Below are 24,680 nucleotides of genomic sequence, written 5' to 3' on the forward strand. Positions count from 1 at the left end.
GACCAAATTGTCCTCGCAAAAATGCGACTTATAGTCCAACATTATACATTTTTCCCCTCTTTATTAGATATTATTCAGTTCTTGCCATTTATACTCTGATGCGAGTCACAGCCCGAAAAAAATACGCAACATTTTCAGTTTTTTTTTCTCCAGAAGATCAATTTATGAATGGTGACCACCAACATTTCTCCCTCTCCAAACGAATTAGACATCCAGCGCCGTCCATAGCCCCAAATCCAACCAAAATCGCGATTCTTGGCAAACTCAGATGCAACTTTCGGCCAACGTCAGCATGCTTTTGTTTCTTTAGGTTATAAATATGTAAAAAAACAGATAATAACAAATGCCCATTTTGCTTTGGTGGACTGCATTTGACTATTGTGACTTTAACATATGTTTGTTGTTGGTTTCTGATCAAATTGTCCTCGGAAAAACGCGACTTATAGTCCAACGTGACATATATGTACATAAATGTTTTCCCTGTTTATAGTCTGGTCCGAGTCACAGTCCGAAAAAATCTGAAGTAAACAAGGCAGGTGCAAATAATCTCAGAAACTCAATTTATGATTGGTGATGGATTCATTATTAATACAATTTAATCAAACAGGAAGACATCTTTAAACCTACACTGGTTACAACTTGCAAGGAGAATCACTCCCATCTCGCTTTCGTTTAAGAGGATTCTGAAGAGCAGCATACTCTTCTCTCCATTTAGTCGCACCATACTCAAAACATTTAATGTAATCTGTATCAAACAATTGCATAAGATAACCGAATTACACCATCGAGGTCAAAAAACAACTGTGATTATCGCCATCCAAATCAAAGCAATTTAAGAGTCCTTTGCAGATCTTCATTGCGAACTTGCATCTGGGTGTCATCTGGGTTGCATCGAGGTGTATCTCCCAATAAACAGTCCTTGGAGCCGAGGATACGGTGAGGTGTTACGTCAACAAGCTGGAGCCAGCTGTCCTGGAGGGTGACCTCGAGTTTGCCCCAGTCTCAAATTAAAGACAATCTTATACAAAAGTAATTAAAATGCATACATCTGTAATATTATCCAGAATAACCCCAACAATTGGTGACCACCACCATCCCTCCCACTCCAAACAAATTAGACATCTAACGCCATCCATAGCCCCAAATCCAACCAAAATCGCAATTCTCGGCAAAATCCGATGAAACTTTCGACGAACGTCGGCCGTCCTCGCCCTAGCAATTTTCGCTTTGAGATTTTTCGGTCCTCCGGTCACTCGCCGCCGCATTTTTGTCCCGCCACTTTCACTCAGACGCTCTTCCGCCTCAACGGAACGCGGGCCGTCCGCCGATGTCCGCTGACAATGACGGATGCGGCCGTCAAAGCGACTGACACGCCGGGCTCGATTACATTACATTCAAACTCCCCCCACCCCCCAACCGCCCCTGCCTCCCTCCCGCCCGCCCGCTCGTCAAGGCTAACGTCGCGAACAGATGAGACACGCGTCGGCGTCCCCGAGCCGCGAGCTGACAGCGCGGGCGTTTTTTTCCCGGCTCGCCACTGGGAGTCGATTTATCTCCTAATTGTCGAGTCGTGGGTTGCGCCGCGCTGATATCGCCGTTCAATTTCAACGCGCTTTTTCGCCACGGTTCGGGTCATAATTCATTCACTTTTTTTTTTTCTCACGCCGATGTCCTGAGGGTGCCGCAAAAAAATGGGTTTTGATGCCTCGGTCAGACGGTATTATGTTCTCAACGCGCCAGCGGGGCCTGGGCCGACAAAAGGGTGACCTACTGGGGCAATAAGACCGGAGATATAACATAAATAGAGAGCAGGGGTGTCTAAACTTTTGGCTCCCAGGGCCGCCTTCAAAAAATAAAATAAATCAAAGGATGCGAGGAGCCGGCTTGAAATGTTCCCACTTTTATTTGGTAAGTTCAAGTAAAAATATTACCGTATTTTCACGACTATAAGGCGCACTTAAAAGTCTTAAATGTTCCCCAAAATAGACAGGTCGCCTTATAATCCAGTGTGCTTTATATATGAAAAAAAAAAAAGTGTCATTCATTGAGGGTGCGCCTTATAATGCGGTGCGCCTTATAGTCGTGAAAATATGGTAGGTTTTAAAATGTAGTTTAGTCTCATTCCTTTGCTTCTGATCATATTTTGTATATAGAGTGGTTTGTAAGCTCGTTTCAAGTTTCTCTTATCTTATTTTTCTCTCTTAAAACACACTCAAATTCATCAGGGCCCATTAAAACGAATTATTCAATTATATTTTAAAAATAATTTGGCAGATTGGATTTTTTTTAATGCTGCTTTTGCACTAATTGGGGGTTCTTTGACTCTCACAGTTTAAAATTGTGACTCTTTTTGTCAAATTTGACTCTTTTGCTGCCATTGATGGTGGTAGGCGTCCAATCACTTTGGATTGGGAGGACGACAGCTATCGTTAAATCCGGCCATTGGACCTACAATCCATTTGAACTTCCAATTGATTGGACATGTTAAGGGCCACCGATGAGTTAATGAGTGTTACATTACAAAATGAAATCATATTTTGTACGCATCGCTGGTAAATGCCACAAAGAAAATGGCTCACAAAATCTAAAAATTCTCTTTAGCAATTACGAAATAGGATTTTTGGTTGCAGTAGCAAGAGAGACACAAGACACACAAGATATTGTAGACCTAGCTAAAAAAACCTGGAGCCACACACAGGAAGTCCACAAGGATTTTGGAATTTGAACAAAATGCACACTATGCTCCGGCTCCAGACAGGAGGAAAGACAGGTTTTTTTTTGCACACGCCAATCATTTCATTCGCGTCAGTCGGCAACAAAATATCTTTTGGGCGACCTAGCATGAGAAATGAAAACCACTTCCATTAACCCCAAAAAGTTTGGCGCGTGAGTTAGATTGCGGGATGCGTGTGTGTAGCAGTTCCTTGTTTTTGTTCTCAGCGAAGTGCGCTGGTTTTAAAACAATCTCAAAACTCCCAGGGCAGCTCGTCGCGTCGTTCAAAGGCGGCGGCGTTCCATACGAGTTTGACAGCCGAGAACAAAGTCTGTTTTTCTGCGGGAAGGCCGAACTTCGCGCGGCGCTTTCCGTCGGCGACGAGTCCGTCGGCTTTTATATTCAAATAATTGGCCTGCTTGTTTTGGCAACAAAGAGAGAAACGGAGAAGCTGCCGTCTGCCCAAATCAAGTCTTCTCGCCTGATTGGCTGAGGGGAAGTTATGGCCGTTTATTTTATTTTTTATAGTCTTTGACAAGATTCTATCTTATCAATAGTGTATAAGAATCCGCCATGGTGAGACTTTTTATTATAATATAATGTAAATTGACCTACTTTTCCCGCCTTTGTCATCCATCGGACTTTCATAAATTGGGTCCAAAACTATCATTGAGCAACGGCGCCCCAGGTAACGGCGGTGCCCGCGGGGCATCTTCGGGGAGAAATTACTTTTGCAGCCGGATTCGGTGCCGGGCCCTTGTTGCTAGGCGAACCACGGCCAGCCACTCAAAAAGTGGCGGACTTTTACTAATGGTTGAACTCCTGCTGCTTGGCGGCGAGGAGATCGGAGGTGGTCAGGGGGCTTTTAATAATCTCATGAGAAGCGCCGCCATTTCCAATGGACTTGAGAAAAATGAATAGGTTGGGGAAAATGGAGTCAGGCTAATACTTATATATATATATATATATATATATATATATATATATATATATATATATATATATATATATATATATATATATATATATATATATTTATAGCAAACTACTACTTATTTATTTTCGTTTGGCATGACCAAACTTTGGAAAATATGACCAACATTTTCTTCGTATCTCTTACCCAAAAGATCATCAACTGCCCCTACCAACCCTGCCCAGCATCTACAAATATATATATATATATATATATATATATATATATGTATATGTATATATGTATGTGTGTATATATATGTATATGTATGTATGTATATATATATATATGTATGTATATATATAGATGTGTATATGTATGTATACATATATGTATATATATATATATAAATATATACCAAGAGCAATTGTTGTGAGACCTCTCCATGCCCATGGCCCCCTCAATCTTCTGATGTGAACCAGTCCTTACTTTAGCAAGGCATGCATTAAATGGCTTTTATTAATGCCAATAACTCTAACATAAAAGCACAGCGTTCAACACATATATGTATTGTTTAATATTGTTACACATTCAGGATGAGCATTACTATTCCTAATAAGCAAATATATTGATTAATATAGTAAGCATGTTTATAATAAGGCTTTCTATTCCTAAGTAAGCATTGCAAACACATTTATAATAAGGATTATTCCAACAATATATGTATATTATTTCGATCTTAGATTAAAAAGGCTAATAAAATGTAAAAAAAAAAGTAATAAGGAGCAAAAAATCATATATATTTTTTTATGGAAGTTTTAGCCCTCAAACAATCGGGAAAACTTTCTATCCTTAAAAATTGAATCGTCATATATTTACAATGGTTGGCGACCAGTCGACCGGTCGCACCTACGCAATGCACTCGGCCCAGCTAATGCTCGTCCTCGGTTCAACTCCCGAGCAAAGGTCTGTCCAAACGCCGCTAGCGCGTTGCTCAGCCGCTCACGCAAATGCAATCTGTCGGTGGATCTGTCGCGGATCAGCGATTCGCGCAAAAATGGCGGGCGGCTGCTTTTGTTCTCCTAAACTTTTGCCGTTTTTTGGGGGGCTGAAAAACCATCTGTCCACTTTGGAGAGTCATCTTAGTACTTCATCATACTTTGACACCAATTAGTATGTTTAAAAAATTCTAGCCCGTGTACATTTTGGATATGTTTTTATTTTTGGAACGCAAACCATAACAAACCAGTATTTATTATCCTCAGACATGCCTGGAATCGCAATATCAGAATAATTTTTCATTCATTTTCCATTGCATTTATCCTCACGAGCGTCGCTGCTTGTAATAATTTTATTGCTTATTGCAATACGCTCAATAAACAGTAGGTGCCACTTAATATGACCACCTTGGGACCAGACCATTTTGGTCCTAATATCCGTTCGTATATGTGCAGCTCATAAAAAACGAATTTGCCGTCACCGCGTCGGAATGAGAGTAAATAACAGTTGGGGTAAGTAAGTTTAATCAAAGTAACATATCAAAGCCCTGCAAAATATGTTAGTTTGTTTATTTTTTGGTGCAAAAAATACTCGGTAACGTTCCGCCGAACAAGATCTTTTTGCAAAGTATCGATGGAAAACTGGTTCCATTTTTCTGTACTTTCTTAATTGAATTGAATGCTTTTATTGTCATTATTCAACTATAATGAGTTTAAAAGCTTTCACCACGTAGTGCACACATAACAACAACAACCAGACAAATAAATAATCAGTAAATAAGAAATAAATAAATAAGTAGTCCAAGTGAGATCAGAAGAGCGGAGCAGTCTTATTCCGTCTGAAGTCCAGGATGAGGTTTTGGAGACATTCAGCGCCAAGTTGTTGAGTCTATGGACTCAACAACAAACAAAGAAACACATAGATAATCAATATGTAGTAATGATTAATAAATTAGCAATAAATAGTAAGAGATAAATAAGTGTTCAACATAATAAATAAGTAATATAAGTAGTAGTTTGCACCGGGATTTGTAGATGCTGGACAGGGTAGGTAGGGGCAGTTGATGATCTTTTGGGCAAGAGATATGAAGAAAATGTTGGTCATATTTTCCAAAGTTTGGTCATGTCAAACTAAAATAAATAAGTAGTAGTTTGAACCGGGATTTGTAGATGCTGGACAGGGTAGGTAAGGGGCAGTTGATGATCTTTTGGGCAAGAGATATGAAGAAAATGTTGGTCATATTTTCCTTAATTTGGTCATGTCAAACGAAAACATTTCAATGGAGATATTCTGGACCGTACGAGTTTATAATAAGCGGTTGTTTTTGTTATCCACGGTCATAACAAGCGGTGCCGACTGTATTTTTCGTTTCTTCAAAACAAGGACAACCCTGACATATTTTGCATCTTGTTAAGGAGGGAAAACAATAACGCTTGGGTTATTTTTGAAAATCATTTAGTGCTCTTTTATCGAGCCAACCATCAAGGACAGAAAACCTATCCCGCCGCATCTACGCGATGTTCCTGTCCTTTTAAGCGGCTCGCCCAATTAGAGTACAATGATAAGATCTAAATAAGTCATCCTGAAGTGAAAGCCGCGTCTCCCGGCGGTTGGCGCCGTCGCTCGACCTGACGTCCGCTAAGAAGCTTTGCGCTCGACTTTTGCTAATCCCATTGACACGTCACCGGCAGATGCGACGTAGGGGAGCCTCTCCTCGTAATGACTCTTAATCTCCGTTCCAATTGGAGCCAATTAGGAACGGCAAATTGTACCGACGCATCTTCGCGCCGGTCGGAGCCGCTTCTCCCGCGTTTTGTTTACGGCGCACTTTCCGATGAAATGCCGCCGGCGCGCCAGCGGCTCTTACGTCAGGCTAATCAACACAAATAATGGACGGGAATATCTTTTTAAGTGCGTACGGCGCTCTGTATGGAAAATTAAATTAAAAATGAATTGGTAGGAAAAGTGGAAATAAAAACAACTTTAAATACAATAATAAGAAATTAGGTAATATAACTACACAAAAACTATAAATGCATTTAAATTCAATATTAAATTAATCGCTCAGTTCTCATATATGTATATTTTTACATTGTGTGTCCCTTAAAACAATTAAACTAAATCGAAAGAGGGACCTGTTTCCCAATTGGTTGGTTATGTCGATGCTAAACATGGAAGTTATTATACTTGCTAATGTCAAGTGCAAATGCTTACCGCTAACGCTAGTTTTTTTTTTCTGCAGGTACTGTGATCCAAAATGTATAGGAAGTGACTTGGGAATGCCCTAAAGCCTTCAGAAAGTCAAAGGAAACCACTGAAGACGCCAAATCAACGGTAGGTGACTCCACATTAGTTTGGCAATGTTGAAACGATTCGTTTCATGACGTGCCGTTGTCATGGTTTGTTTTGAAAGTGTTTTATTGAGCTTGCAATTTCCATTGTATAAAACACTAAGAATTTCAATAAGTGTCAGTGAGTAGGTTGAAAGCTTAGCTTAGTTTCTTTCAGTGCCATTGTTGTTATTTTAGAGTGGTTTGTAGGAACAAAAGGCAACAAAAACATGAGAAGAGACCTTTTTTAGCCTTGCTGCTACGTGTTAATTGCTTCGTGACTTAAAAATGAGCATTATTACAAGGACCAGATGCTCCTCTCATAACAGGCCACGCCATAATTTCATTAGTAAATTGATAATAGCGATGGCGACGGGCCCTACGCGGCGGTCCGGTGCTAGCAGCTTGCGGGGGCGGCGGGTCATGGGCCCGCTCTGTCTAGTTCGACCCTTCACGACAAACGGCGAGCAGATGTCTCGACGGTGAGCGCGCGTTGTTTATTAGCCCTCTCATTAGCCCTCGCGGTCATTGGGGCTAATCGTTTAAGCTATCTTTTTTTTGGCTGTTTTTTTCGAGACGCGAGAGCAGACGCCCGCCCGTCGGCACTTGGGCGCCATCCAATTTCACGTTGTCGGTCGTGCTAGTGATTGCGCGGATCTCCGCCAGCGGTGGGCGGGTGTCACGGGGGCGGAGAGAAGCCAAACGGCGGGAGGTTAAGAGAGAGCGAGAGAGTATGCCAGATGAGGCTGGAAAATTGCTTTCCCGCGTTCACATTCATCAAGCGCGGCGAAGGCGGGGGCCGAGCCGGCGGCGGTGACAGGCGCCGCCCGTCTTAACGAGACGGCCCTTGCGCGAGAATTACGCTCGACGACGCTCGGTTAACGTCCTGACGCGGTGAATTAAAGGAGCCGGCGCCGGTTAGGCGCCAGAAAATATCAATTATGACGACGTACGGACTGCGGCGCCCCCGTGGGATGTCAACTTCCCGGCCAAACTCTGAGTCCGTGTCGTGTAAAGTCGATGGCTCAATGGAAACATCGTAACTCGCGGTTAGCGATTGAATCTGATTGGTCGTTGGACCTTCACGCCGTGAATTGAAATATCGCAATATCGCACGGACTATAAGTCATTAGCGTCAATGGCAGGCAGTGAGTTCACGTCCTCGCGAAATCAGGTCGTAGCGCCCTACCCATTTAACTAACTCCCCTGTTGCATTCTGGGACATCAGCGTGTTTGTCAGATGAAAGCCTGGCATGAGACAAAGTGTAGATCAAGCGCAAAGCGAGCTCGCGTTCTCGCGACTTTTGCCGCCCTGCGAAAATGACAGCTGATGATCTAGCTTTGTTGCCACGCCGACGAACCCCCACGGAATCAAACCACGGCAGCCCGCCGCTTGATGTGCGCCCTTCCGGAAAATTTAAAACATGGAAACAAACAAATAGTCGTGATCTTTCGTGTTTTGCTCGTTTAACTCATCAAGCTAGCTTTGCTAGCGCCAAACCCCCCAAAAATGGCGTTTATGGGAAACCCAGTCTCGGGATTAAAATTCGGCATTCTGCAGTTTTTGCCGAAGAATTTGTCATTCCTCCGGCGCGCGAAGGCCGACAAGCACGCCAGGAAATGGCGAGCGTGATGAAGGCGGCAGATGCGGGCGCGCTCAACATATGCGCCAGGTCATAAATCCAGATTATCTTCTTCTCGTGTCCCCCCTTCAACCATCTGCTGCCTGCGCACTACCTTCTTCTTCTTCTCCTCCTCCTCGCTCTTTTTAATAACCCGTCACACGCCTGGGAGAGGCCATTTGGATGGCGCTTGATTGAGAAGAAGCGTTTTTATTTACACCCGCACATTGGCGGCAGAGTGACCCGTGATCACAACTGTTTATCTCTGAAGCACTTTTAGTCGGAATTGCTTTTCAGGGCCTCTTTAGTCGTGTCGTACAATCTCGAGACTATCCATCCAGTCTTTGGGATTTTGCTTGATTTCTTAGGCTTTGGTTTGTTTCAGTCTTGTTGTCTCAGTTTCAACTGCCAAATATCTTGTTTTTGTCTCAGTCTTAAGTCGCTAAAAGTCTTAGTGTCGACTTAGTCTCAACTCCCAAATGTTTTGGTCTTGATTCTCAAAAATCTTTGTGTTGTCTCCGCCTCAACTCCCAAATGTTTTGATCTTCACGCCGTAAAATCTTAGTGTAGTCTCAGTTTCAATTCCAAAAGATCTTAGTTTTGGCTCAGTCTCAACTACCAAATGTTTTGGTCTTGTTTTGGTCTTGACTCCCAAAAATCTTAGTGTTGTCTCAGTCTCAACTCCCAATTGTTTTGATCTTGACTCCCAAAATTCTTAGTGTTGTCTCAGTCTCAATTCCAAAAGATCTTAGTTTTGGCTCAGTCTCAACTCCGAAATGTTTTGGTCTTGTTTTGATCTTGACTCCCAAAAACTTTAGTGTTGTCTCAGTCTCAACTGACAAATGTTTTGGTCTTGTTTTGGTCTTGACTCCCAAACATCTTAGTGTTGTCTCAGTCTCAATTCCAAAAGATCTTAGTTTTGGCTCAGTCTCAACTACCAAATGTTTTGGTCTTGATTCCCAAAAATCTTAGTGTTGTCTCAGTCTCAACTCCCAAATGTTTTGATCTTGACTCCCAAAATTCTTGCTCCTGTCTCGGTCTTGACTCCCAAATTCTTCAACTTGTCTCGGTTTTGACCCCCAAAATTCTTGGTCCTGTCTCGTTCTCGACCGCAAGACTTGTAATAGCCTCAGTCTCATTTTGGTCTTCTTATGATTTCTACTCCCTTCAAATATTGGTCTTATCTGGGGCTGCCTGCTGGTGCAGACACAAGATTTGCTGTCAAGACCAGCACTTGACCTTTATCCGTGCCACGGATTCCTTCCACATCCCCTAGACATGCCCGCTAAGCTGGTCAAAAACCCAAAATCGATTGGCTGTTCATCCCATTGTGCCCTACGATTGGCTGGCCACCAATTTGGGTCGCACCTCTCCTACTATCTAGATGGGATAGGCTCCAGGACCTCCCCAAAAAGCTGCAGTCCCTTCCACATCCCCTAGACATCCCCGCTAAGCTGGTCGAAGACCCTAAATCGATTGGCTGTTCATCCCATTGTGCCCTACGATTGGCTAACAACCCATTTGGGTCGCACCTCTCCTACTATCTAGCTGGGATAGGCTCCAGAACCTCCCCAAAAAGCTGCACTCCGTCGCTGAAATTATTTTCCATTTATCTCAAATGCCGTAGGAAGATTCGCGGGTTGTCCCGTCGAACCGAGACGCGGTCCGTTCTTCCCTCCCCGCGGCCGACCCGCCGTGACGGCTCAGGCCCGGCCGACAAGCTCATTGTCCGGCGGTCTTATCTCCCCGGGTCCATTTCCCCTCGGCCCAGCTGACGGCGTACAGGCGCAGGTAGAGCTTTCCCCGGCGCAAAGCTGTCAGCCGTTCTGGCACAAGGCGAGTAAACAGCCCCCGCCTGGATGGTTAATTGCCACCAGCAGGATGCATTAGCTATAATTCACTGATAAGGCGGGTGAATGGTGCGCCCTCTCTTCTTCTTATTGCTTTCATGGAAGCACTTCAAGGCCTCTGGGAGATGGAAGTGATGAGGCGGAAGTCGGGAGGCGAAAGCTTTATAATAGACTCGGTGTGGCTTCCTTTACTCCGATCCATCACGGCGCTCGACAGACGTTCGACGCCCTCTAAAGTGATGTTTACCTTCAGTGGCGGGTCACGCGTTAAAAATAAAATAAAAATCACCGGCTGTCACATTTGTTTTTACGTTTTGCCACCAGGCTAGATTTCCTTGATGCGGGAATTGGTATTTTCGGGGGGTTTTGATGGACATTGACAGGCCGGGGACCTATCTTTTGTCATTCATGTTGCTTCAAATTGAGACGACTGTGTAGTGCTACTTATAGTCATGGAGCATGTGTGTAGAAAATGATGGTATTTCATTTTAATTGGCGTGGTATCCTCTGTCAATAATGTCTTGACTTGACTACTAGCATGTCTATAAGGTTTTTCTTTTTCTTTAAGGTTACGTACGTTCATTCAATTTAGATCATGATTTCTTTGTAATTAGATTAGATTAGAACTTTATTTCATCCGGTATTCGGGAAATTTCTTGGTTGCAGTAGCAAAACAGACACAGAAGACCTTATAGACCTAGGTAAAAAACTTGAGCCACTTGTAATGCTACCTATAGTCATGTAGCATGTGCGTGGGAGTTTTTTTTTCAAGTTTAAATACTATATTACCAGTCATTTTAGCTCCCGATGAATAAAGTATCGACTACTTTGTATCGTTACATACATATATTGGGCATATAAATAGGAATTGGATAGTCAAACTGGATTGGACGTTTACCCCCGCTAATGAAACATGATCACAACCACCCCAGCCTCAATAATATTCGGAAAAATATGGATTTGGGATCTATAAACTGTATTTAAAAAGTCAGATTAAAAGATGCAAAAAAATTAGGGCAAAAAAATAGGGTAAGGCAACTATGTTAGATAAATTATCAAAAAATATTAGGAATTTAAAATAGTTTAACAATAGAAAAGGTAATTTAATAATTTTAGATTTGACTAATAAAGTAATTAGCAAGCACACGGCAATACTAAAATAAAATGTGGGTTTTTTTAAATGTGTAATTTGCATCAATATTTGAGTTTTTAGAAAACTTGCAGAAAATAGAACCATACAAAACAAGCAAATTTGCATCAATATTTGCATTAAAGAAAACTTGCAAAAAATAGAATACAAAACAAGCAATAAAAATGGATTCATAAAATATTCTGTCAATATGCGTTTTCAACAAAAAACTATATTCAGTTCATTTAGAAATGCATTTATCGTCTTTTTACCGTCAAGGACTGTCACCGGGCCAAAAACCCACGTTTTTAACACCCTTAATGGTGTATCGTTTATACATTAAAATCCCTTTTCTCCTTATTTTTCAACATCAACTGCGGCCATCCTTTCAAGAAATGATTACGGGGTCACTTTTTTTCCCGGCGCCATAAAAGCGCGCACTTGACAAACACGGTGTGAAAAGCCAATCTGCCGCGTTTCTCCGGCTAAAGTGATAACTGGGGGATTAGGCGGGTACAAAAACGCTCGCTGCAGTGCGGGCTCGACGCTCCGCAGGTGGGGCGGGAATTTTACTGCACGCTAAACAGTTTAAGAGATTAAGATGTTGGTCTGTCAGAGGAGAAGCTGTGTTAACACACCGAGGTATAAAAGCAACATCTGATGACTCTGCAAATAGTCAGAGATTGGCCAGATGACTTTACGGATGTAACGGATCAAAACCGGGGTCTCAAAAGCACACCGACTTAAAAACGGGTTAAATGTCCTTGTTTTCGAACTCAGATTTCTTTATGGTGAGAACCCGGACTCTTTTTTTGGTGCTCTTTCTTCTTGTGCACTACCGTATTTTGCCGTTTAATATACCCTGGTATATTAAATGATTTTAGCTTTTTTGAGACTCCCGTTTGTGCGCCATTTAATATACCCCTGCCGTTTAATATACCCGGTTATATTAAACGGCAACTCAGCTTTTTTGGCAAGATTTGTATGGTGTTCATGGGGGCATAATTATAGATACTTAAGTTCATTAAAATTCCAAGTCAGACTTTATTCAGCAGTAAGTAGTTTTAACCTGAGCAGTAAGTAGTTTTTGTCTGCAAAACATTGATGCACATCGTCACGGCATAAAGAGTGCGTAGTGGATCGTACCTTCCCGTTTGTGTGCCATTTAATATACCCCCCTGCCGTTTAATATACCCGGGTATATTAAATGGGGGGGTATATTAAACAGCAAAATACGGTAGTAACTCTACTTACGAAATTAATTGGTTCCAGAAGTGGTTTCGTAGTTTGGACTTTTCAGAGGTAGATGATACATTGAATTAGCCTAGCCATGTCCTTTAATAAAACTCGTAAATTGTTTTAATTTTGTTTGACGTTGTGTCAAAAAATCTTCCCATCGAGGCTTTTTGTAACCCGAATATTTCTGCTGTCCAATCATTCGTAAGTAGAGACACCCAACAGTCCCAAACCGTTGAACGTCTTGAGTCGAGACGCACCTTAAATCTGTTAAATCTCCGATGACGGCAACGCAGGCGGAATTCGCTTCTGAAATCCAACGCGGGGGTCTCGTCGGGACGACCCGACTCCCCCCCGCCAGAGTTGCCGATAAGCTTATCCCGCCGGCTGGCGGCCATATTTAGCAACAGGCGTAGACGCGAGCGCTCACACACTCACAGGTCGGATTACCTGGCGCTCCCAATCGGCTAATCCCAGATCTGGCCCGCCAAGATTAGGAGGCAGGAAGTCAGCCGGAGAAGTGGCCCACCTACGCCTCGCACCTGCTGCATTTGCATCTCAAAGTAAACATCCAGGGGAGCCAATAGCCTTCCATCTTTGAGCCGTTTCCAACGTTGCTCTCATTAGATAATAATTGGTCCTCCGGCGAGGCAGAGGGGAACTTGTTCGCTAGCTTAGTTTTTCTTCTCAGTCGGAGTGAAATCGCCGCAAAAGTGTCGTCCCCAAAATGGCATCCATTTGATCCCAAGCCAGCAAAGCGCGCTTGAAGTAAACCTTCGCAGCTTGCTTTCATCAGACGAAGGGAAAGCTGACGATTAGCCTTTATTAGTCACCCAGGCGCCGACTTGACTCCTTTTAGGACGGTTGTCTATTTTTTTGCTCGTTAAAAGAATACGTCACGCCATGCCACGCCGCTTCGACCGAGCGGCCGTAGACGGAAAACGGCGTGCGCTACTCTCTTTAAGAGGGCCGTAAATTTGCGCCAGAGTGGCCCGCTCGCACGGCTTGTAAACATTTAATAACACGTGATCGATGCGTGGCGTTTACGAGGTCAAGTTGACGCCGGTTAAGCGCAGGAATCCGACTTGGAAACGCGGGAGTCTGCAGAATACCCGGGGATTTAAGGTCGTCTTTAGTTGAGTGGAAATATTTGTTTTTTTTTGCAATTCTGTCGCCATTTGAACATGGATTGGACTTCTAGGTCAGACTAGTCCATTGACAAAACACAATAAATAGAGAATAATAAACGTTTTTATTGGCCTCGCATAAAAAAAAATATTTCAGTTCCAACTCGGTGGAAAAGTAAAAAATAAAATAAAATAACTGCTCATAAAATGTCAAGAAAACTGGACGTGGAAGGCGTGTAAATAAAAATAAAAAAAATAAAACAATATCAGCTAATTGTCAAAATGCTTCTCCTAAAATCTGCTCCCAAAACTGACCTCTACGACTTAAAACCCGTAAACCAAGACCCGGTAATGTTCCCCTTCTTCCAAGACTACCGTTCCCAAAACCCGCATTTAAACAAGGCCAACAAGACGCTAATCACCGATTAGCCGCTAATTGTGTGAGATCAATGCTGCAAAAAAAAATGCATCAACCATTCGTTCGTTGACGCGGAAAGAAGACGGCCCTCCGGAGGGGAACCCACGTCGTTTAAATGTACGAACCAAAACGCTGCCAATTTTTCTTCTCGGCCGCAAACGGAGCAGCGAGAAAAGACGAACTTCGCCGCGGGACTCGTGCGCTGTGAAATCAGAGTTACAAGGCGTAATGAGGCAGGCGATGAGGAAGGACCGGCATACAGATGGAGGCGCCGGGTCGGGGGCTTGTGGGGGGGTGGAGTTTACAACGGCGCATCTCCACGGGTAGCGCCTTGTTGCGCGCAAATTACACCGACCAAAAAGCGTGCCAAGTAGAAATCAACTATCGAAAGCACGGCTAACGGTGAGCGCCGCCAATAATTAGCTCAAGATTACCCCGGTCTGCTCGGCTCGCGTGGATATTCTGGAGCCGTCGCATCTGTAGATACTTGGAACAGCTGCCAAAATTGGAGTACAATCACGACATGTCACAGGGGTGCTACTATGAAAGCTCCTGTTTTTTTTATACCCTTGGCTCAAAGGGCGTCAAAACAACGGTAGTCTGCTTATGAGCGTCTCTACTTACGAAATATTGGTCTCGTTGGGAAAATTGCGGTGCTTTTCTGAAGGAAAATAAACATTTGCGCGTTCCCGAAAAAAGAATGGCAGCATTTTTTGACTCTTACGATGTTAGAACGGTACATTTGCATATGTAAATTAATATATCACGAAACTTAGCAGGTAATCATGGTCTCAAAAGCTAGCTAGCGACCTATTCGTAAACCTGGGTAATGGTCTTAAAAGCTACTCATCCAATTTGCCGGTCCACACGAGCGAACTAATCTATTTTACGTCTAAAAATGATCTAATCTGCGCAAAATGTTAGCATTAGCGTTCATTTACCTCAAATTTGTCTCGTTGGGAAAATTGCGTTGCTTTTATGAAGCAAAATAAACATTTGCGCGTTCCCGAAAAAAGAATGGTAAGATATTTTGACTCTTGCGATGTTCGAATGGTACATTTGCATATGTAAATAAATATATCACAAAATTTAGCAGGTAAATTTACCTGGGTAATGGTCTCAAAAGCTAGCTAGCAACCTATTCATCCAATTTGCCGGTCCACACAAGCTAACAAATGTATTTTACGTCTAAAAATGATCTAATCTGCTAAAAATGTTAGCATTAGCGTCCATTTACCTCAAATTTGCATCTTATTTTCTGTCCCTCATAGGCGAAACCCCCCCAAAAAAACCAAACAGCGCCTAAGCAACATCCATCTTTGTTTACGTATGCGGGTTATTTTTTTGTTCCGCTAAAGCAGGTGCAAAATGAGGTCGCCCGGCTTAATGAAAGAAACATTTTTTCAGCTGACGCGATGAAGCTAATTAGATTCGCTATTCAACATTTACACAAAAAAAGATGAAAGCTTAATACGCCGTCTCTTCTCTTTTTGTTAGCGATTTGGCAACGGCGGAACCGGGTGAATATTTCAGCGCGCCGGGCCTTCCCGCGCAAATCCCGCTGGCGTTTTTCCCGTCGCGCGCCATCGAGGACGAACCGTAGTGACGCAGGTGCGCGTCTCGCCTTCGCTAAACCTTCCGCGCCGATGACATGTGACAGGGTCGATTTCCGCTCGGCGCTTCTCGCCGGCGCTCGGGGGCACTCCGGCGCCCTCGTTTCATCTCGCGCAAATTCAGGGAAAAACGCGCACCTGTCACCTCACCTTTCGTCAAGGCTTCCCGAAGACGTTAGCATCCTGCCGTACTTTTCCGATACCGAGTTCGGCTTCAAAACTTCCATTAGCTTAATTGCTCCCTGGCAAAATGTGTGCGGGAACAGAAGCGATTCCAGAACGACTATAAATGAATCATTTTTTTTACTTGTGTGCCAAACGTTAGCACGTTTGGGAGGAGAGAATACCCGTTAAACAGCCGTATGTCATTACAGTAAGTTACCATCAAGCCCCGGTGTTCGGTCGGATTTGGATAGCCACAAATTGCTAATTGCTAATCTACTTTTGATCATCCACGCTTATGGCATTTCTTCAATTTGTTTGATAGGGTGCAAAGGACCCATTAAAACATGTTCTTGTGGAAAAGTACAGTATTTTCTCGCATAGAAGCCATATTTGTAACAAAAAAATGGCTTATATTTGCACAAGACTTGCTATACTCTTTCACAAGTAGATGTCGGCAAATTAACATTTTGATAGGTTTATTATTAATACACTTTAATCAAAACAGGGAGACATCATTAACATACTCTGGCTACAACTTGCAAGGAAAATCACTCCCAACTCGTCCTCGTCCAGGATGATTCTAAAGAAACGGCATCTTCCTCTGTCAATTTAGTCGGCGCATAATCAAAACATTTGAGGTAATCTGATTCAAAGAATTGCATAAGCTAACCGAATAACACCATTAAGGTCAAAAAACAACTGCTCATCTTAGATCGGAACCAAAAACACCTGCGTGAGAATTTGCACAACCATACAAGGTGACCCGAGCGGATCGGAAACCAAAACAACTGCGTAAGAATTTGCACGAATAAGCATAATGATTTCTTTATAAGGTAAACAGAGCAACCGTATTTTTTAAACAATAAAGCCATATTTGTAACAAAAAAATGGCTTAAATTTGCACAAGACTTGCTGTACTCTTTCACAAGTAGATGTCGGCAAATTAACATTTACTATTTGTTGGTTATTTTCTGTTTTGTAGTAAGAAAACAACCATTACTGGATGAATTACTAACTTCCTTACATTGAGCCTAATAATGTGCTCTTGATTCCTACAGTATCTCAGAAAAACCACATGCGATCATTTTTCTTAAGATTTTCCCTTCAATTTAAGACATTTGTACTCCCTATTAAAACCATAAATATGGAGGTGAACATTGTGAATCAGGGGGCGGCTTATACGCGAGAAATTGTCAAATTCACCCATTTTAAGGATATTTTAAGGGTACGGCTTATACGTGGAGGCGGCTAATATGCGAGTAAATGCGATAATCATTAAAAAGTAGCTGCGATTACCGTAATTTTGGGACCGAGTCGATCTTTTTTTGTTTGCCTGGTTCTGCAACAAATACTGAAGTTTAAAAATCGAAGATTAAAAATAAAAAAGAATTAAATGGAGAATTTTTACTCTTTTTTTCCCTTTTATTTCTCAAAGTAAATATTGTTGGAAATTACCATCTTGACTCCAAATGTTGGGAAACCAATTTAATTAACATGTAAAATTTTAAATGCACTGTTATGCCTTTTTAGTTCAAAAAGAAAGGGAAAAAAATATCAAATTTATTTAATTTAATCTAATTACTTTCCCCTTATTTCTGTTTAAAATAAATGTCAATACATAAAACATCCAAAGACTCCAACTCAAATGCTCTAAAAGAGGATTCAGACCATTTTTAATGTATATAAATGACAAAATGTGCCAATTCATTTGGCACAAACAAAAAACAGCAATGTCCGTTTTTCGTTGTTCAAATATTATGGGACAAATCAGGATGTTTTCTATTAAAAGAAAAAACAGTGTTTATAGATTATTGTTGTGGGAAAGCACGGATGTCAAGGTTTGGCCAAGTTGTAGCGGTCCATCTCCGGACCTTTTCACACTCAATAAACGGGATTTTATGAGCAAAATGCAGCAGCGTTTTAATGGCTGACAAAAACCCCAGTGGCCCTGCTTTATTTTAATGACATGCAGCTGTTTAAGCGGCGATTGGCTCTTAGTTTTAAGAGCTTGAGTTAAGCTTAAAGAGCGTGTGGTTGGGGTTAAAAACCCAGGGGTGTCAAACATACGGCCCGGGAGCCAGAAGCGGCCCGCTAGGTTGTCCGATCTGGGCTGCAAAGATGCCTTGCCAGAATGACGTCCTTTGATTTTGATTTGTTTTTAAAACTGGCTGTCCGCAGTCACATTTGTTCATTCGCCCAGACAAAATGGCGCCGTGGCTGGCAGCCAATAAGGTGAAGTGGCCCCAAAACAGACAGGAAGTGATATGAGATCAACAAGAACAGGAAGCAGCCCGGTCATGCTAAAAGAAATATGAGTAAATGATCCAAAATGTTTAGGAAGTGACCCTAAGTACCCTAGTACACTAAAATGAGAAGGAAGTGATGCAAAATTAACTCATGTCCAATTCACTTGACCTGGGAGGACTGGCTGTGTTCTAGCCAATGAGTTAACTTAGTTTGGGTTTGGGGTATGGTTTGTGTTGGGGGCCTCGGTTGGGCTTTGGGTTAGGGTTTGTGTTGGGGGCCTCGGTGGTACTCGGACGTTTGGTCCCCGGACGTTTGGTCGACCGGATATTTGGTCGACCCCACGTTTGGTAGAACGTACGTTTGGTCGCCGGGTTCGCGAGTCCCGAGGTTTGAGTCACTAGACTTTCATTTGTTTAACCCTAACCCTATTCACTCAATGTTAAATAATAGTCATTAAATCCCTATTCACCCAATGTTAAAATCTATCAATTGCATCCGGTCTACCAATCGTCCGGGGACCAATCGTCCGGGGACCAAACGTCCGTTCTACCAAACGTCCGTTCTACCAAACGTCCGGTCGACCAAATGTCCGGGGACCAAACGTCTTTCGACGAAACGTCCGGTCACGGGCCTCAGTTGGGCGAGAACCGGCCCTTACTTAACTGAATCTGACAACCGTATGGGTGCACACTGACGGCGCTCAGCGTCCAATCCAATTAGTCCGGTCGTAAGGGAACGTTCTTGTTTCTCCCAAAATATTTTGACCGAATTTAAAATTGCGGAAAATAAATGAAGAAAATGTTGACACTTTTGCCCTTTTTATCTTGTGTTTTGATTTAGTAGAGCAAGTTAAATTAGCGCCACGGTACTAAAAATAGGTGACAACTACCATTACTCAAAAATAGCCATACTGGGACCTTCAGTACATTACGAACCTGAAACCCCTTTTTTTTTTTATTCTGACACAGCAAGTTAGTTGAAGTTTTCTGTTCGTCTAAGTTCCAAATGATATGGTTTCAGCCTTCCCCAGAACTCATCGAGTAGCTGCTTAAAGAGCCGTACGTCGTTACGATCCGCCGGGTCATCTGGGTTTTTGTCGGCCATTAAGCGCCACTCGTATTTTCTTCATAAAGTGTCGTTTATCGAGTGTGAAAAGCTCGTAAGAAGACCGCCAAAGGGCCGCAACGCCGTTTGCCGGGAAGCCAAGCGATTGACCCGTGACTTTCCGTAACCATTGTCCATAAATATCGCTCTACCCGCGCGTGGTATCAATTTCAAGTTTGACGTGCCCGTTTCAGCCTTGGCGACGGAGCACCTCGACCTGCGCCGGTTTTCCTCCGAAATATGAAATGGGTGGCGTCTCGTCCCGTATCGGATGTCGAGGCGTTCCGAACCGGCGGGACTCGGATTTCATGCGCGGCTGCAAAAAGACTTTATTGACCTCATCAATGATTCAACGGGGGCCGCGACACGAACACGCGGCGCTGTGGAAGAACGGCGGCTCGGATTGATACGATTAATCAAGACTTTGACGAGAGCGGAGTAGGCGCGACACCGTGGCAAATTTACGGGGCTCGTAAATGATTGTCAATTTGCCATATTTTTGTCAAAAAAGAAGCAATTCAAACAAAGCCGATACCTGGAAAATGTATTCAATAGGAAGAAAAGATGTTTTTTTTCCACCGCAAATGGAACAAAGCTACGCAACATTAATGTTATAAAAGAGGGTTATTATCCAAGTATGGTTGTGAATAGATAAGTTTTAAATGTTTAATCTAAGAAAGAGATTTTAAAAAATAGTCCAATGGGATAAATTCAGTTCTCATTTTTGTGAATTTGGTTCTTCTGCAGTTATTTTCGCTAGCGTTACTACAAATATATCGCATAAAGCGTACTCTGTATGTATTTTATTGCAATATACATCTAGATTATTTTGTTGTTAGCACCCCTTAATTCCCGTGTCAAAGTGGGGGCCCGGGGGCCAAATCTGGCCCGCTGCTTCATTTTATGTGGCCCGGGAAAGTAAGTCATGAGTGCCGACTTTCTGTTTTAGGATCAAATTAAAATGAAGAGTATACATGTATATTAAATTTCCGGATTTTCCCCATTTTAAATCAATAATTGTCATTTTTTAATCCATTTTTTCTGTGTTTTTAGTTCAAAAATCATTTAGTAAAATCTAAAAATATATATAAAAAAAGCTAATATAAAAATTGTTTTAGATCTATAAAAAAAACTGAATATTCAGGGCTTTTAATCCAGTTCTTTTAATTAAAAAAAATCTAAATATTATATCTAAAATGGTCCGGCCCACGTGAAATCAAGTTGACGTTAAAGCGGCCCGCGAACAAACCCGAGTCTGACACCCTTGCCTTAATTGGTTCACTTTCATTAACGGTCATAAAAACTGGCCTGATTACATTTAACTGCCAATAATGGCGATTTATGTCCAATCCAGTTTGCCCGGCGTAAAAAATGTCAACCAATGAGTAAATACTTTTTAAAAAACCCTTCCAAGATGGCAGCACAGTTGCATACAGCCGCCTCCAGCTCTCCCTACTTTTGTAGTCTTTTCGTGGTTTTTGTGAGTCATTCAAACTCAAACTCAAAAACAGTACTATACTAAAAAATCCTGATTCCAATCCTCTTTGGACCCCGCTGGTCCTAAAACCAACTTCAACTTCAAAATCTAGTACTCTTCCCTATCACGACTACTCCCACTATCTCCCTGGGTACCGCATCTCCGCCCCAAAACCGACCTTGAACTCCACTCCCGTCACCTTCTGCGTGACCAAAGGGCAGCGAATCCATTATTCACCCCCGACGCCATGAAATATTGACACCAGGGTCCGGCAGCCTATGCCATCCCACAGCAATGGCATCGCTACGGTATCACAAAGCCGGCAAGTGGCGGCAGGAAATGTTAGAACTTCTAGCGCCTCCTCCCTCCTCCCGCCTACGGCAACGCCGCGGGGATTCGCGCCGCCCCTCCGTTCTCCAGCCCGCCCGGTCCTCATTTAGAAGTGACTCCGTCCGGTCTCACGCCCGACGGGCAAAGGCGCCGCGATTTATCCGTTCTAACGAGGAAACGATACGTTGGGTGGGCGGACAACAAAACCAATCCCCGGCGCTCCCGCGCCGCAATTATTCATGTCAGTTTTTGTTTACGGACGCAGACGGCGCGCTCCTTGTAGTAAAGTGCCTTTATGGATTTTTAATGGTAGGAAAACACCGTGCTGGCATTCAAATGAGATGTTTTGCAGCGTGCTGTTCTCGAGTGGCAGCTCGCGAGACATTTTGTCGTGAAAACGTTCAGATTTTCTTTGGGCGGCGCCAGACGTTCAATTCGAATTGAGTTTCTATTGTCGTCGATGGTAAGCCGTAAGCAGTGAGTTAATTGCGGGTGACTTTTGTGGTCATCGTGGGTCTTTCCCGGGTGTCTTCCTGTACATTTTCCGGGATTCCAGGGTCGCTTCTTTCTCAATGGCTGTTGATTTATGGCAGAGGAGTCCAAACAGTTTTTACTGGGCGGCAGCAAATAATTTAATTTGAATATGGCTTGCACAAGAAGCTTAAATACCGGCAACATTCCGTTGCAATTCCCATCTTTACCACTAGCCGGAGTCAAATTGGCCTCTCCAATATTTCCAATCTGTGTAGGAAACTGTACAATTGCAGTATTTTGTTTCGCTATTGTTTTTCAAAATCTGATTAGGAGTCGGTTGTGATTTTCGTAACTTTTTGCGGTCAACCGACATTGTAGATTCGTTTCTTACCTAGGTCTACAATGTCTTCTGTGTCTGTCTTGCTACTGCAACCAAGAAATTTCCCGAATACGGGATGAAATAAAGTTCTAATCTAATCTAATGCAAGTCTTTCGTTGCGGTAGTGTAAATACATTTCTACATGTCTGCTGTCAAGTGATTCAAATATACATACGTAGTAATATTACCATATCCGTGAATTTTCCGAGTACGGGAAGAATAAAGTTTAATCTAATCTAATCTAATCTAATATCTTTACGCCTGGATTTTTTTGTCGCTCTTAACTCATTTAATCCATTAAATCCATTCCCCCGACATGGACGAAGATAAACATCCAATCCAACCTGCCAGCTCTAAAGGAATCGGACTTGCATCCCTTTCGCCGGCTGCACCAAGCGACGCAATTGCCCGTATCCGCCCCCCCCCGCCCGCCGCTTTGACACCTAGGCTTTCGACCTACGTGAAGGTCAACCAATATCACCAGCCATATCATCACTGCTATTGATCGGACACTTTGTTTTTGTCCCCCCGAGCGACGATGGCGACGAGCCCCGCCCCCACGTGTCATTAAGAAGCGGTCACGGGAAGAGTCGCGGGAGCGAGGGCGTGATCAATAGCCCGCTAACCTTTCCCCGCCGTTTTTCTTCTTGGGGAGACCAATCTGTTGGTGTTTACCCGGATTAACACTTGGATGAGTCCGCCGTCTCTGCCGACGTGCGTTAATAAATCATCTGCGGGTTCCATGTGCGTTTACTACCGTCATCCGGCTTTATAGGCTGTTTACTACTGTTTTAATACCACTTTACCACCTCCCAGCGGAGCCTTTCGCCGGGCTTTATTCAAGAGCTTTGTACTTTCATCTTTTTTAATGCCGGCCCAGACTTTTCAGCGTCTCCGCCTTCACGTTACTTCGGGACAGACCGCGTCGGGGTTGGACGGAGATGAGAAACGGCGGTATGCGTTTGATGGGTAAATGGCGACGAGGTGAAATTGCTTGTTGTTATTTACGTTGGGCGGCAGGTTAGTCGTCTGGGATCTTTCACGTGGCGAGAGAAAGTCAGCATGTGAACGGAGGAGGACACGCGAGCATCTTGGGACGAAGATTAATGTCCAATCGAAGCTAACCTCCGTCGAGCCGATTTCAGGAGTACCCTTTTCCCATTTCCGGAGTTTTTCGGAGTGAATGCGATTCACGTAAAATAAAAATAACGTAGGACAATTTAAATCAAACCTTATTCTCATGTTTTCACATTCATTGAAATATCTTGTGAAAGAGATTCACGCAAAATCGATATAAAATGTAAAAAAAAAAAAAGTAGGACAATTGAAATCAGCCTGTTATGATCATGTTTTTACAGGAATTGAAATATCGTGTTTTTGCAAACTGTTGAAAAAGTACAGCATCATGAAAATAAGTTTATCTTTGCGTTAGGGTTCTTTTACGTGCGTTTTACAGTCGGTAATTCCACCATGTGTCGTCATCCTTTTGGAGACGGCTTCAACGCGGGATATTTCGTCGAATACGAACCAATAAACTGTTTGGGTTTCTAATGAGAAGTTTCATCCAAATTGCAGGCATATTGATAAAACTTACCAGTGCTGTGTACTCCTACTTCCTTTAGAACAACCCAGGAAATGATGGGATTTGTTTCAAAACAAAAGACTGGTGGTTGAATCAGCCTTAATAATACTTACTTCCCTTCTGAAAAAAGCCGAAAACGTAAAAGTTAAAGTGATAGAGGCTACCTACTTGTAATTTGGATGATTCATATTTCACTCTTGTTAGCGAATTCTTCTAGTTTACAGTCCAGTTGAACCAAGATGGTGGAAGCCGTAGTGATGGTGTCAATTTCTAGGCATTTAAATTGGAAATTTGGTACTTTTCCAGAATGGTTGCTTCAAAAAATGTTGGATTTCCAGAGTTTAGGAAGGTTGTCCTGGAGTTTGCGTCCGGAAATTCCAGAGTAGTTGGTAGCTCTGCTATTGAAATTGTGGTAATTGTCTTGTAGTATTTACGATTCTCGGCTCTAAAAGCAAGCCTTGTGATTGCAAAAATAATGATTTATCGTCTGAAATATTTCCAAGACAGGGATTTTTTTGTCACTGGGTCAAAGCAAGAAAATATTTTGATTAAAACAACAAAATAGGCTACTGACCGGTTGCTCTGCCTCCCTCGAAGTGTTCAATTCAATCAGCTCAGCACTCGGTCGCTTGGGGAAAAAAATTGGCAGTGTTCATGTAGGAGCAATTTTTAAGCATTTTACCATAAAACAACCTTAAACAGTTTTTGGCCTTTATTTATAATTTTTTGGGGGGGTTATTGTACAAAGAAAAGGACTATGGATTGCAACTGAGCCAAATCCAATGTGTTGAATTCCGTAAAGTACCCCCTGAAGTGATAGCGGTATCGGGAGCTAAAAAAGCGGCTTGGGCGCAAGACTAGATTTATTGGTGAGATTCCCCAAACTGCACAAAACCGGCGACATCCCCTTCGAGTCCCCCCCGCCGCGCGCGTTGCTACGGCAACAATCGGCACTCGAGCTAACCTTGCGCC

The 24,680-nt window shown here is 42.8% G+C and overlaps 1 protein-coding gene across 2 annotated transcripts in view; it reads left to right on the forward strand.

Annotated features, from left to right (window-relative positions):
- Positions 1–24,680, forward strand: part of LOC144091795 (cadherin-18) — a 92,740-nt gene that overhangs the window by 10,542 nt on the left and 57,518 nt on the right. Inside the window, exons 1-2 of one of the 2 annotated variants that reach the window (XM_077624437.1) lie at positions 6,401–6,536; positions 6,868–6,959. The gene's annotated coding sequence lies outside the window, so the exon portion shown is untranslated. Of the gene's footprint in view, positions 1–6,400; positions 6,537–6,867; positions 6,960–24,680 lie in introns of those variants that run through there. The other variant, XM_077624436.1, reaches the window with a different exon arrangement.

The sequence above is a fragment of the Stigmatopora argus genome, chromosome 17, assembly GCF_051989625.1.
Source record: "Stigmatopora argus isolate UIUO_Sarg chromosome 17, RoL_Sarg_1.0, whole genome shotgun sequence".
Classification (NCBI taxonomy): domain Eukaryota; kingdom Metazoa; phylum Chordata; class Actinopteri; order Syngnathiformes; family Syngnathidae; genus Stigmatopora; species Stigmatopora argus.